Raw genomic sequence first — 15,130 nt, 5'->3', positions numbered from 1 at the left:
AGAACACTTCCTTACTTCTCACACTCACTCCTCACACTTTCTTCTTGCCTTCAATGCCTATGAGGCTCCATAATTTATTAAACTTAGCATGATAAAAAATCCCAAAATCACTCAACTAAAAGCTCTAACTCTACATGCAATGCATACACATGGAAAAGCATCTTTTCAGCTTTATTCCATCTTTTTTTTTTCTGTTCTAAAATAGAAAACTATCCTTATCCCTTAAAGATCCACATCCACTCCTTTATGCCTAAAAGCTCTCCTAGTTTTATTTATTTTGAGAATATCTAAGTAACTTGGAATTTAGAAACTAATGCATGACCCCTATGTCTATTATTTACATAATTCCCTTTTGGCTAGATGCTCCCGCATCATACTCCCAAGGTAGAAAATATTCATGATCTCCTGATCATGTGTTCAGATCTATGTTTTCCTGGATCCCATATCTTGTACTGTAATTTTCCATTTGCCGCTGCTTCTGTCTGTTGTTCTTCTCCAGGTCTCCACACTTTATGCTGCTTTGGTCCACTAGCTGTACTCTTGCAATCTTCTGTTGTCTTCCTCTTGCTGCTTCTCTTTTGTTTTGTTGTTGCTGCTCTTTTCTGGAATTCCTTCATCATCATCCACCTCATCATTTCAATTTCTTTGTCTAGCAGATTTTCTCCAGCTTCTTCAGTAAGACCTGTATTCACAAAACAATTGTTAGAATAAAAAATATAAGGCATCAGTGCCTCTTTTGCTGCTAGTGTCGCTCCACATGTTGTTCTAGCTGTTTCTATGAATGTTGCTGCCTCCCAAACTTCCTATCCCTCTGCAACATTCATTTGGTTGTCACCTGCAATTTCATCTGCAACTTTTTCCTCAGCTTTCGCTGGCAACACTTTAATATGCTGCTCTGAGTTTCTTCCCAGCTTCTCTGTCAGCACATCAGTATGCTGATTCATATTCACCATGAGACCGTCAGCTACTCTCGCCTTCTTACCATCTACCTCCAGGATATCTTTCTGCTTTCGTGCACTGTACTGAACTCTTTCTTCTGCAATCTCCGTGTCATATCTTGGATTTTCCAACCAATATTCCAACAATGCAATTTCTCTGTAGCATTGCTGAAGCATATCATCATCACCTGCATTCATACATAAACTTCCAGTTTTAACAGACTCAACTGCTGCTTCACTTATCCGTGCTACAGACTCATCCACTTCTTCTGCATCCACACGAACTTCCTCTTGTGCTGTAACAGTTGCACAAGGTTGCACATCCTCCTCAGTAAAACCTGTCATCACACCACAATTGTCAGCTACAAAAATACATGGTTTTACATTATCCATCTGATCTGGATTTGTCCAATAACTCAAGAAATCATCAATGATCTTCTCCTCTGTTAACTGCATGCTTATCTGTAAATCTCTTCTCTGTTGTAGCCTCTGCCACTTCACTCTCTTCCTCATCAATAATCCATATCTCTGGTCTTTCTCATTTTCCCGTAACAACTCCATCAATAGCTCAAGATGAACTACTATCTCAGCTTTCTCTTTCTCATACTCCGTGAGTCAACTGCTGTCTTATGCCATTCGCCTTGGCATATTTCTTCTCTTTTTTATTGTGGCCTCTTTCTGAACCTCTGCTTTCTCCTTTATGACCTTCAATAGTCATCTCCTTCGCCATAAGTTCCTCACCTATGAGTTGCATGAAGCTTCTACCACAGCAAGCTCTCTTGCTGCCACTTACCTCACCAATCCTTCCCTCCGGATCTGGTCTTTTGGTAGTCATTGGTCCTCTACTGGAACCTTTCGAGCATCATCTACTGCTCCTGTAAGCTTCTCTCATATGCAACTTTATTCAACCTCTGTTGAATCTTTAGGTTCTGCCACATTCACTTAGAATCCCTTGCTGGACTCCTTTATCACTGCACTCCAGCTATGATCTGCTTCTTCCTGCTGAGATTTCTTCACTATGCCTGTAAATCAAATTATCAATCATAACCTTTAAACCAGAGACAAATAATACCTGTCAGCTCACCTTTCAAGATCCTGTTGATCTTGTTTCACTTCCTCATCCACACTGCATCTCTGTGCTGCAATATTCATCAGTTCCAAAATCCAACATTCATTCAATCACATGCAATTAACTTAACTAAAAAAAAAAAACTTGAATCTTCAACCAAAATTATTCTAGCTCTGATACCACCTCATGCAGCCCAGGCCTCTCCCAGGCCAGTCCTACCAGGATCTTTCTTCCACCATGCATGTAAAATCTTGATGCATGGCTTGTAATCTCATGATTAAACAAAAACCTGAGCTTGGTATTAACACACTAAGAAATCCATACCTTTTATCCTCTCGGTACTCTTTAAGAACTCTTAAAAGGAACAGGTCTATGCGCATACCGTATATCTATATATTCACTTACCACATAAGTTCTCCCTTTTTCTTAATGCCGCCACAGGTTATAGCTTGTATGTATATATGGCCTTACAGCTATATATATGTATTGCACAGGCTTGCGCTGACTCTGGTTATGCACGGTGGTTTATAATGGCCAAGCTATATATCTCGGCCTCTATACAGTTCGATCAACCATTTCATATCGCACCAGTTTATAGATGCATATACAACAAATTATATGCATTCATCTCACCTTGTTACGCTGTCCAATTGCCATAGACAACAGCTCAGACTACATGGACTGCCGGCAATGTAAACCTCAGCTACAAATCGACAATGGCTCGAACAGAGGTCTTCAAACTTCGTTTTTAACGCAGTCATTAATTAAAATTTAACAGCGCTATCCTTATACATACGGCATTCAATGCATTCTACCATTATACTATACCATCATAACAATGCTTCCATTATAACATTATACTGTTAATATCAACAACAAACTATCATTCAACGGACAACAAACTATTATGACCGAGAAGAGGACGCAAGAGGTTAGGGAGGACGGTTCGCTCTCGACTATATCTGCAGAGGACGCATAACAATCGATTTAATGTATATCACTTGAAATCTCAATTCCCAATTGCGCATCAACAGTTAACACCTATACCAATTTTCACAACGGATTAATATACAGCAGTTTGTATGACAAAAACTAGAACCATCTGCAGCTCATGCAAATTCAAATTATATAACATCTGTCATCAAGCACACTCATCTCAGAATTCATTAAGGCAAACAAGTTCATTCATGACTGAATTCAACATATTCATATTTACATAAACAAGTATACACATATATGGCCAGATATGCAAATCTATGGCCCTCTTACAAACTGCCCGAAGGCTGAGAACACTTCCTTACTTCTCACACTCACTCCTCACACTTTCTTCTTGCCTTCAATGCCTGTGACGCTCCATAATTTATTAATCTTAGCATGATAAAAAATCCCAAAATCACTCAACTAAAAGCTCTAACTCTACACACAATGCATACACATGGAAAAGCATCTTTTCAGCTTTATTCCATCTTTTTTTTTTTTCTGTTCTAAAATAGAAAACTATCCTTATCACTTAAAGGTCCACATCCACTCCTTTATGCCTAAAATCTCTCCTAGTTTTATTTATTTTGAGAATATCTAAGTAACTTGGAATTTAGAAACTAATGCGTGACCCCTCTGTCTATTATTTACAATAACTCCCTTTTGGCTAGATGCTCCCGCATCATCTTTGTGATGAATAAAGATTGTTCATAGATGATCAAGCAAGAAAAAAATATGAGCCAACAAGAAATGATGACAGACTTAATGTACATAACATTGACCTTCTAACAATGTGGCATGCAAATGTTGATTTCCAGCCAGTGCTTTCTCGCTATGATGTCTTGAAATATTTTACTAAGTATTCATCAAAAGAAGAAAAAAGGTCTGAAAGTTATCATCATATGTTAACTATAATTTCAAATTCTATTGGCTCTGAGGATCATGATTTATTTTCATATATAAAGTTTCTTGCAGAAACGGTTGTTGACCGTGACATTGGAGCACAAGAAACATGCCATATTTTACTTAAGCGACCTCCTGTTGTTTGTAGTAAAAAGTTTGATTCCTTAAATGTTGGAAGAAAGGTTTTTAGGAAAATATCAAGGGATGGCTTGAAATGTTCATCTGAGAATACTTTTGTTCAACATTATTAGAAGAGACCCTTTTTCCTTGAACATCTATCTTTGATAGAAACAACCAGATCTTGGACATTTGGTAGCATGCGTAAAGAAGATCCATGGAAACCTAGAGATGTTCATGATATTTTTCAGGTTTGGGAACGATTTTATTCTATTCCTAGTGAGGCTTAATATGAATTTGAAACATTTTTCTAGACATAATTGCTCTTGTACAAGCCATTTCATGACATTCCTACAGAAATTGGCCTTTGAGCTGAAATTATTATTGAAAATTGGAGGAATATTCGATATCGAGCATGGCATGTTGATCGAAATCCATCAATTATAGACAATATTGAAGATGAACAAGATGGTGATTTTTCTAACCAGGAAATGAATCTTGAAAATGATTTTCAAGAATGGCAGATTTTCTCTCGCTTGGTTCCAACAAATGATGTGAATGTTTCTGATCTTCACACCCTTGGTCGAAGGGACTTTGATATATCCTTTGACTGGGTAAGTACAACTATTTCTGATGATGTTGTAGAAGAAGCAATTAATAGTGAATGAAAAATCAAGGGGTGATATTGTCGACCTTTCAAAAAGAACATTTGCATCTCCAGATTCTTTGTCAGAAAAACAACGACTTTCTTTTGAAATTGTCTTAAGGAAATTTGTTGAATATGAGATTCATGAAGCTCTTCTTATAATTATTCAGGGCATTGTAGGAACTGGGAAGTCTTTCCTTATCCATTGTATTTTTTAATCTCTTTCTAATTCATCAAGTAATGGAAGAGGCCCTTTGCTTCTTCTAGCCCCAACATGAATAAGTGCTTTTAATATACATTCAAAAAAAATACACTGAGCTTTGAAATTTCCAATTAAATATATGCAGCCACTATAGGGGCAGTCACTTGCAGTATTCCAAGAAGAAATGTGACATGTTAGATAGATATTGATTGATGAAATGAGATTTCTAGGATTAAGGTTGTTTATGCAAATAGATGCTTGATTACGAGAAGCATTTCCATAGAAAAAGAATTGTCCTTTTGGTGGCAGATCCATAATCCTTGTGGGTGACCTTGGCCAACTTCCTCCTATGAGAGATAAGCCTTTGTATGTAGGTAATACAGTAGGGAATGTCTTGTGGAACAAATTCAACATTGTTGTCACTCTTGACAGAATCTTTCACCAGAAAGGGAATAATGAGAAACACTCTTATTTATGTAGAGTCCTCAATAACAGAAGAAATGTAGAACATGTTCTTGAAGATTGGGAGTTTCTTATGTCACGAGATAATATGAGGTTGCATCCTAGAGAAAGAGAATTATTTAATGTAGAAATTCACATCATTCCAACAAATAATTTGGTCTCATTCCATAATAGGCATATTTTAAAATCATTAAATTCTCCAATTGCACGATGTGTTGCTGAGGACTCAAGGCGTTCAGAAATCAGTGGTGTTGATGATGATGAATTGGACCATGAAGTTGTTTTGTGTCATGGTCATTGTGTTATGTTGACATGCAATTTATGGGTTGAAGCTATCTTGGTGAATGGTGCACTTGCTTATGTTAAGGATATATTTTATCCACCTACCTCTAAGCCACCTCAACTTCCAATGTTCACAACTATTGTTTTTGATAAGTATGTTGATTTTTCACTTGATGAAAGCAATCCAAACATTGTCCCTATCACACCAGTGATAAGAGGAAATCGAAGAAAAAAAATCCTTTGAAGATGGCATGGGCTCTTACAATCCACAAGTCATACGGATTGACCTTAGAAAGGGCATTCGTTGATATCGGGAATAAAAAGTAGCAAGACCTTACCTTCACAGCCATATCAAGGCTAAAATCAATAGATGGTTTAAGCGTTGCACCACCTTTCTCTTTCCAACGTTATGCCAAGATGAAATATAGCGCATATGTTACAATTAGGAAGGAAGAGGAGCGTTTGAAGTCCATATCGCTATGACATACAACAAATAACATTGTGACCTTCTTTATAGTATGTTTTTTGAATTTCTTTTATTGTCCTCTTGATTTAATTTTAATATAATAATCATTTCGATATATTTATGAGATTATTAAATTCATCATATTCATAGTAATATTTGAGAAAGTTGTTTGCATCATTTTTCATGTTGTTCAATTTTTTTATTTTTTTTAAGTGCCTATTGTTCTTCTCTTTGCAACAGACCATTCAAACATAAACAACGAGTCATATGAACCAATCATTCAAAATCATTTTTATAACTGGTTCATATTGATATTAATATTGTGGATTCATATTACATCATGAAATGCAAAAATGGAGGTTTTGAATATTGGCCATCATCATGGCCAATATTCATTTTTTGAATATTGGCCATGGTTTTATTCTATTTCCGTGGTTTTCTGTATTGGATTGTGAAATGAGGCTTATATTTGTAGAAATTTTTATATCATTTGGTTCATGTAACACTATAACATTAAGTTTTTTAACATAAATACCAATGGGGTGTTATGTTTTATGTACACACACACACACACACACACACAGATATATATATATATATATATATATATATCTGTGTGTATGCTTATTTATTTGTGCATGTCTTTAATGATTTTTTAGTTGTTCTTGTGTCTTTCAAATGCAGATATGGACAATAATGATGTCATCTATTATTCCAAAACAATACGCGATATTGCTGGAGCTATAAGATTTCTTTCCTATCTTCAAAACAAGTTTAATAGAAAACATGGGTTCCATCCTTCTTTTATTGATGATCATATTTGTGAGCTAGATAAAATGAAAACACATGTAAAATACATGAAACATGTGCACTAGAGGGAGTGTGGGAGGAGAACAAGACAAAATTTGCTGGAAAGTTTTAAGTATCGTGATTATTATCCTATTGATTTGAATTGGTGCTGCTTTTCTCATTGCTCTGGTTGTGTTTTGGAAGAGGCCGCTCCATAGATGACTTTCGGTGGAGTGTTTCAAGTTCAATTTTGTAGTGGAATAATTTGATGTAAAGAAAACAAAAATATATGTTAAGACTCAATGTTCTTTCTATGGTTGTGATGTTGGTTAAATTGAATTTTTTTCCTCGTTGTTGTTTTTATGTACAAAATTATATATCTTTGGTCTTAAAATGTCCTATTTTGTTGTTCTTATTTATATGCAATGTGTGAAATTTAGATGTGTTTTTTGCATTTATGTTGCTTTGCTCCAATGGCAGTGTTAGTATTTTATTTCTTTCTCTTGCATTTGTGATTGTTGTGGTCTTTTGTGTGGGTCCCTTCACTTTGTTCACATCTTTCATAAATGAAAATATTGTTTACATTTATAATATTATTTTTGGGCTTTCATGTTCTAGGTATTTATATCAATATTCTTCATATTTAGACTATTAATACATTCATGTATTGATATCAATGTATTTATGGCTTAGAATTTATTTATTGTTTATAATGTAGTGATATAAACGTGTTATTAATATGATGATGATTTATCATGTTTTAATGCTTTATGCTTTGCAATGTGGTCCTTATATTGGTTTTTGTTTATGTTTTTTATTATTGTTTTGTGTTATAGCATTATTTATGTTTATAATATTTGCCATGGATTTAGGGCTTAGGTTCAATTTACTATTTCCTTGGGTTTATAATATTAAATTATTGGGCTTATTTGTTCTTTAAGTTTGTAATATTAATAATTCCTTGGGTTTATCATTTATTCCCTTTGGTTTATTAATCCCCAGTATTAAAGTTTCAATAATAGTCCTAAGGTTTAATGTTAATCCCTTACATTTACAATGTTTATCCCTTGAATTTATTAAAATGTTGCTTTCATAATATTAACAATCCCTAGGTTTTATTGATCCCTTAGGTTTATAATATTCATAGTCACGCGGTTTGATCAATCCGTTGGGTTTAAAATATTAATTCCTATTAATCCCTTCTATTCTTAATATTGATCCCTTTCCATTTCTGTTCCCTTGGGTTTCTAATATTTTTCCTTTGGGTTTATTAATTCCTTACGTTTATAATATCAAATGCTCACGTTTCTTCGTTCTTCAAATTTTTAATATTAATAATTCCTTGGGTTCATAGTCCCTTGAGGTTTTAGTGTTAATCCCTTGGGTTTATATTATTAGTCCCTTTTGTTTAATATTATTCCCTTAGGTTCATCATCCCTTGGGGTTTTAGCATTAATCCGTTGGGTTTATAATATCAATCGCTTTGGTTTATTATTCCCGAGTCAAATATTGTTTATTATGATGTCGACCATGGTCGAACATGGAATTGTGATAAGGATTGTCTCAATATGAAAATCAACGATGGTTGATCATGTTTATTTTAAGGTTTATAATATTTTTCTTAACTTTTATATACGTTGGGTTTATAATATTAGTCCCTTGGATTTAACATTATTCCATTGGTTCATAATTCCTTAGGGTTTTAGTATTAATCCCTTCGTTTTATTATTCCTTTAGGTTTCTCATATTAATCCCTTGAGTTTATTATGCGCTTAGGTTTATAATATCGATCGTGGTAAACCATTGTCAATCATAGCCATCCATGGTCAACCATGCTTGAATGTCACATTGTGACAAGTATTGTCTCATCATGAAAATAAATCATGTTTATTTTAGTCTTTGTAATATTTATATTTGGGTTTACGAATGTTGGGATTATGATATTTGTCCCTTGGGGTTTTAGTATTAATCCTTTGGGTTTATAATACCAATCCCTTGGGTTTATTATTCCCTCAGGTTTATAACATCAATCATGGTCAACCATGGTTGAATGTCACATTGTCATAAGGATTGTCTCACCATGAATAAATCATGTTTATTTTAGTCTTTGTAATATTTATATTTGGGTTTACAAATGTTGGGTTTATAATATTAGTCCCTTGGGCTTAATATTATTCCCTTAGGTTTATAATATCAATCCCTTGGGTTGATTATTCATTTGGGTTTATAAAATCAATCCCTTGGGTTTATTATTCCCTTAGGTTTATAATATCAATCATGGCCAACCATTGTCAATCATAGCCAACCATGGTCAACCACGGCTGAATGTCACATTATGATAAGGATTGTCTCACCATGAAAATAAATCATGTTTATTTTAGTCTTTGTAGTATTTATATTTGGGTTTATGAATGTTGGTTTTATAATATTAGTCCCTTGGGTTTAATATTCTACCTTGGGTTCACAATCCCTTGGGGTTTTAGTATTAATCCCTCGGGTTTATTATTCATTTGGGTTTATAATATCAATACCTTGGGTTTATTATTCCCTTAGGCTTATAATGTCAATCATGGTCAACCATGGTTGAATGTCGCATTGTGACAAGAATTGTCTCACCATCAAAATAAATAATGTTTATTTTAGTGTTTGTAGTATTTATATTTGGGTTTACCAATGTTGAGTTTATAATATTAGTCCCATGGTTGAATGTCACATTTTGACAAATATTGTCTCACCATGAAACTAAACCATGTTTATTTTAGTGTCTGTAATATTTATATTTGGGTTTACCATATTAGTCCCATGGTTGAATGTCCCATTTTGACAAATACTGTCTCGCCCTGAAAATAAATCATGTTTATTTTGGTCTCTGTAATATTTACATTTGGTTTTATGAATGTTGGGTCTATAATATTAGTCCCTTGGGTTTAATATTATTCCTTTGGGTTCATAATCCCTTGGGGATTTAGTATTAATCCCTTCATTTTATTATTCCTTTGGGTTTAGAATATCAATTATGGTAAACCATTGTCAATCATAGCAAACCATGGTCAACCATGTTTGAATGCCGCATTGTAACAACGATTGTCTCACCATCAAAATAAACCATGTTTATTTTACCATTTGTAGTGTTTATATTTGGGTTTAACAATGTTGGGTTTATAATATTAGTCCTATGGGTTTAATATTATTCCCTTGGGTTCATAATCCCTTGGGTTTTTAGTATTAAAACTTTAGTTTTATTATTCCTTTAGGTTTATAATATCAATCCCTTGGGTTTATTATTCCCTTAGGTTTATAATATCGATCACAGTCAAACATTGTCAATCATAGACAATCATTGTCAACCATGGTTGAATTTCACATTGTGACAAGGATTGTCTCACCATGAAAATAAACCATGTTTATTTTATCATTTATAATATTTATATTAGGGTTTTCCAATGTTGGGTTTACAATATTAGTCCCTTGGGTTTAATATTATTCCCTTGGGTTCATAATCCCTTGGAGTTTTAGTATTAATCCTTTGGCTTTATTATTAAGTTGGTTTCAGTGTTTGTAGTATTTATATTTGGGTTTACCAATGTTGGGTTTATAATATTAGTCCCATGGGTTTAATATTATTCCCTTCAGTTCGTAATCCCTTGGGGTTTTGGTATTGATCCCTTCGTTTTATTATTCCTTTGGGTTTAGAATATCAATCATGGTCAACCATTGTCAATCATAGCAAACCATGGTTAACCATGTTTGAATGTATCATTGTGACAACGATTGTCTCCCCATCAGAATAAACCATGTTTATTTTAGTGTTTGTTGTGTTTATATTTGGGTTTAACAATGTTGGGTTTATAATAGTAGTCCCATGGATTTAATATTATTCCCTTGGGTTCATAATCCCTTGGGGTTTTAGTATTACTCCCTTAGTTTTATTATTCCTTTAGGATTATAATATCAATCCCTTGGGTTTATTATTCCCTTAGGTTTATAATATCGGTCATGGTCAACCATTGTCAATCATAGACAACCATGATCAACCATGGTTGAATGTCACATTGTGACAAGGATTGTCTCACCATGAAAATAAACCATGTTTATTTAGTCTTTCTAATATTTATATTAGGGTTTACCAATGTTGACTTTATAATATTAGTCCCATGGGTTTAGTATTATTTCCTTGTGTTCATAATCCCTTCGGGTTTTAGTATTAATCCTTTGGTTTTATTATCAACTTGGGTTTATAATATCAATCATGGTCATCTTTATTAATCTCTTGTGTTTGTAATATCAATCCCTTGCGCTTCTTGATCCCATAGGTTTTTAATATTTATCCATTGGGTTCACTAATTCCTTGGGTTTATAACATTAGTCCCTTTTGTTTAATATTATTCCCTTTGGTTCATAATCCCTTGGGGTTATAGTATTAATCCCTTGGGTAATAATAAACAAAAGAGACTAATATTATAAACCCAATGTATACAACTCCTAAGATAAATATTAAAAATACTAAAATAAATATGGTTGAATTAATAAAACCTATGATATTTTTTATTGGAGCCAAATTATATAAAAGTAAAAATAAAAATAAAAATAAAATAAAATTATTAATTATAATTATTAATAACTAATAATTAAAACTTTTCTTTAAAATTTTTATTCAAAAAAGAAATACACCTCAAGGGACATGATACTTCTAAACCCTTGATAAATCTTAAATTAAGATAAATTTAAAATAATATGATATATAAAAACATCTCATCTTTTATTGTAAATATAAAACTTCAATTTTAAATAACTCCTATAATTTAACCTTTGTATTAAGATTTTTTTAAATTATTCAATAAACTATTTAAATTAAATAAAAAATGTAATTTAGTAAAAAGAAATTCATCAATAAAAAAAAAAAGATTGAGAACCAAATTGCCCAAATACAAAAACCATTTCTAGCATCAACAAAAATTATAAAGAAATATTCTTGAAGCTTCGTATTAATATATATGTAGAATTTGCAGGTAATTGTGCAAAAATCATAAAGAAATATTCTTGAAACTTCATATTAATATATATGTATAATGTGCAGGCGGTTACAGCACAAGTCATTATAGAATATGTAGAGATTATTATAATCTCAGCTTACATAATAGCATAAACAATATTTAATTTATATAGATGGCATAATAGTTAAGTCTTCCTATTCTATCTAATCTAAATGAATCAGTACTGCTTTTACAGTATAAACTAAGAAACTATTGAAACTGCTGCAATGTAACAGTGCTGCTTATACAGTGTAAACTAAAAACTATTGAAACTAATGCAATATAACAGAATCTAAACGAAAGCAATAAAAGAGATGCCATCACTGGTTGAGAATCATAAAAACGTAGGAAGTTTTCTTGACTTCTCATAGCAGTAGGTATAACTGAGATTACTATTTTTGGGGCATGAGTTTATGGAGTGAAATTTTTGAAAAGTATGTCCTCCTTGAACTTGCTGCAATCTTCAACGCTACTACCAGCAATATTCTTATCGTCCGGTGGTATCACTTTTTTCTCGTCCACGACCTTAATATCGTTCTGCCCATCTCGATTCTGCATCGATATTTTTCTCTTGTAGCGGCTTCGCACATAGTCTTCTGAAATATAAACGTCCATAGCAAGATCCATGGAACGAACTCAGATAGGGTTACGAAAGTCCCGATCTGTGATAAAAGCTTCACTAATTAAAACCAGATATTCAAGATGCAAGAAGACTTGATAAAAGGAAGACTTGATAAAATAATGAATCAACTATTTTACTCGGCGACTGCGGCTGAAATCGACTTATTTATCTCCGAGAGCGAAAGTCCCAAGCTAAGATAAAAGGATCTTTTAATTAAAACCAGAAGACCTGAGAAACAGAAGTGGGAAGCAATGACCTCAATCGGCCTGTGGTGATGAAATCGAATGAACTTTGGCCAAGAATCTGTAAGAAGTAAGACCGGTGGAATGAGAAAATTGGAGATGATTACATGATATTTATCGTTGTAATCATTGTCGTGATTGGGTGGAATAGTTTAATCTTTATAGGTTAGGTGGTCTAATCCCTGACAAAACTATGTATGCCCGAAATCTGCGCCATTCTTCCGTTGAAAAAACAAAACCATTCTCAAAAATGGTAGGACGTATGTCTATGGTTTCGCTTTTGATGTAAGTATATGCATATCGCATTCGTACGCCAACGTTGAGACGACGTGATTGAGCTAGGTTAACTCCACCAATTAAAATTACAGCGTATCTCCTTCATTTACATTTTCATAGTTTAATTTTGTGATCCTCGTCCTCGTATCTTTGCTCAGTATCTTTTATTTGTTGCCTTGTGGATTCACGATGCACCAGTGTTAATTTAGGTCTAAAAATGTGCTTTGGAGGATATGATGGTCATTTACTACTTGAACCTTCAGCATATTAATTTAGTGCTTTTTTTTTATAAAGTTACTCGTTTATATATTTATACTATTTAATTGCTGATAAATTAGGATATGATGGTCATTTACTACATGAACCTTTCTAATATTAATTTAGTGTTTTTTTCTATTTTTAAGTTATTTATTTATATATTTATATTATTTAATTGTTTGTAAATTTTATTGAATCGATGGACTTTATTATATTAAAAGTCATAATTTTCAACTAGACATTAAAATTAGCAACTGAACTTTTTCTATCTCTTTCAAGCTTCTAGGATTGTTTGCATATGTCATCTTCAACACATCTATAAGGACCTTCTCTCATTATCCTAGCTTCAATTTTGTAAATTTAGTCTATCGATTAGAGTTCATCTTCATTATCATACTTCTCCTTATACCATAGAAGTCTCAACACTATGACCTCAAAGAAGGTTCCACCACATCTAGCTAAAGGGGGATATCATCCCCATAGAGACCACCAAGTCTATCTACTTTGCACATTTCATTGAATTATCTTTATAGTGGTGGATCTATCATTTATTGGTTATATTGCATGTATATGTGTTTGTATTGGAAAAGAAAGCAACCATTTTCTTGCAACAATTCAACATTAAGTGTGTGGGTCATTCTAGCATGTGGATCACTCTTGGAGCATTATCACAACTCTTCACTTCAAACATAAGGAACTTCTTCCTTTATGATCACAACTTTTAAGTAAATTTATTTTGAACTTCTTCATTTATGATCACAACTTTTAAGTGAATTTATTTTCTTCTTCTCTTTCCATTGCCACCATTAAAGTTATCTTAATAAAGAGATTTCTAATTAATAAACTTCATTTAGTGGGTTATCTCTTCTTATTTAACTTACTAGTAAAACTTGATCGAGGACCTAATAGGATTACTAGTTTCACTCTAACCCTAGGTTGATATATTAAGGTTTTAATTAAACAAGTATATTTCACTCTCATTTTCAGCCTCTTGTGTCTTACCCTTGGATTCCTTGGATTCATCCAAAATCCAAGTGGCATCTCTACTCTCTTCTTTTCCCAATTAGTTTCACTCTAACCCTAGATTGATATATTAATGTTTTAATTAAACAAGTATATTTCACTCTCTTTTTCACCCTCTTTTGTCTTACCTTGGATTTCTTGGTTTCATCCAAAATCCAAGTGGCATCTCTACTCTATTCTTTCCCCCTTTTAGTACGCATATATGTGTCCTAAACGTGTGCATTTTTATAGTATAGCCATATTTATATAATGATTTATTTGGTCTTATTTGGTTAGTTAAATAAAGAAACATATTTGAATAATAATAATAATAATCTTTTTATATTAATATTATATGATTTTTAATATCTTTTTAAAATCAAACTAAAGTCATTGCTAATTACTTTGATGTTTTATAATTTTTAAAATAAATAAAATATTTTACTATTTAAATAAATAAAAACAATCTCATAACTTATTAATAAATTATTTTGATATATATATATATATATATATATATATATATATATATATATATATATATATATATATATACCTTATCTTATAAAAAAAATCTTATTTATTCTATAAAAATGTTTAGGTTAAACGTAATTTTTCCAAACGTACTTTTCCATGAATCAAACACTTCGAAAAAAAATTATAAAAGTCAAAATTCATATTATATTATTTATATATATATATATATATATTAGTTTTTATTAATTTTTTTGTTATAAAAATAATATTCATTAAATTAAATTTTACATTATTATTAATTTTTTATTATAAATATAATATTCATTAAATTAAATTAAATTTTATATTAATATTAATATTATTTTTAT

The 15,130-nt window shown here is 32.2% G+C and overlaps 1 long non-coding RNA gene across 1 annotated transcript; it reads right to left on the bottom strand.

Moving 5' to 3' along the window:
* Nucleotides 1–11,879: 11,879 nt before the first annotated feature.
* On the bottom strand, nt 11,880–12,840 carry LOC149151775 (uncharacterized). Its single transcript, XR_016263595.1, has 2 exons — nt 12,645–12,840; nt 11,880–12,547 (listed from the first exon to the last, which is right to left on the bottom strand). It is a non-coding gene; the product is annotated as an uncharacterized LOC149151775 (long non-coding RNA).
* Between the last annotated feature and the right edge of the window lie 2,290 nt (nt 12,841–15,130).

Source organism: Pinus tabuliformis, chromosome 9 (assembly GCF_031772625.1).
Source record: "Pinus tabuliformis cultivar Carrire ecotype Pingquan chromosome 9, CPIR1, whole genome shotgun sequence".
NCBI lineage: Eukaryota > Viridiplantae > Streptophyta > Pinopsida > Pinales > Pinaceae > Pinus > Pinus tabuliformis.
This window is presented reverse-complemented; position numbering and strand designations above follow the sequence as displayed.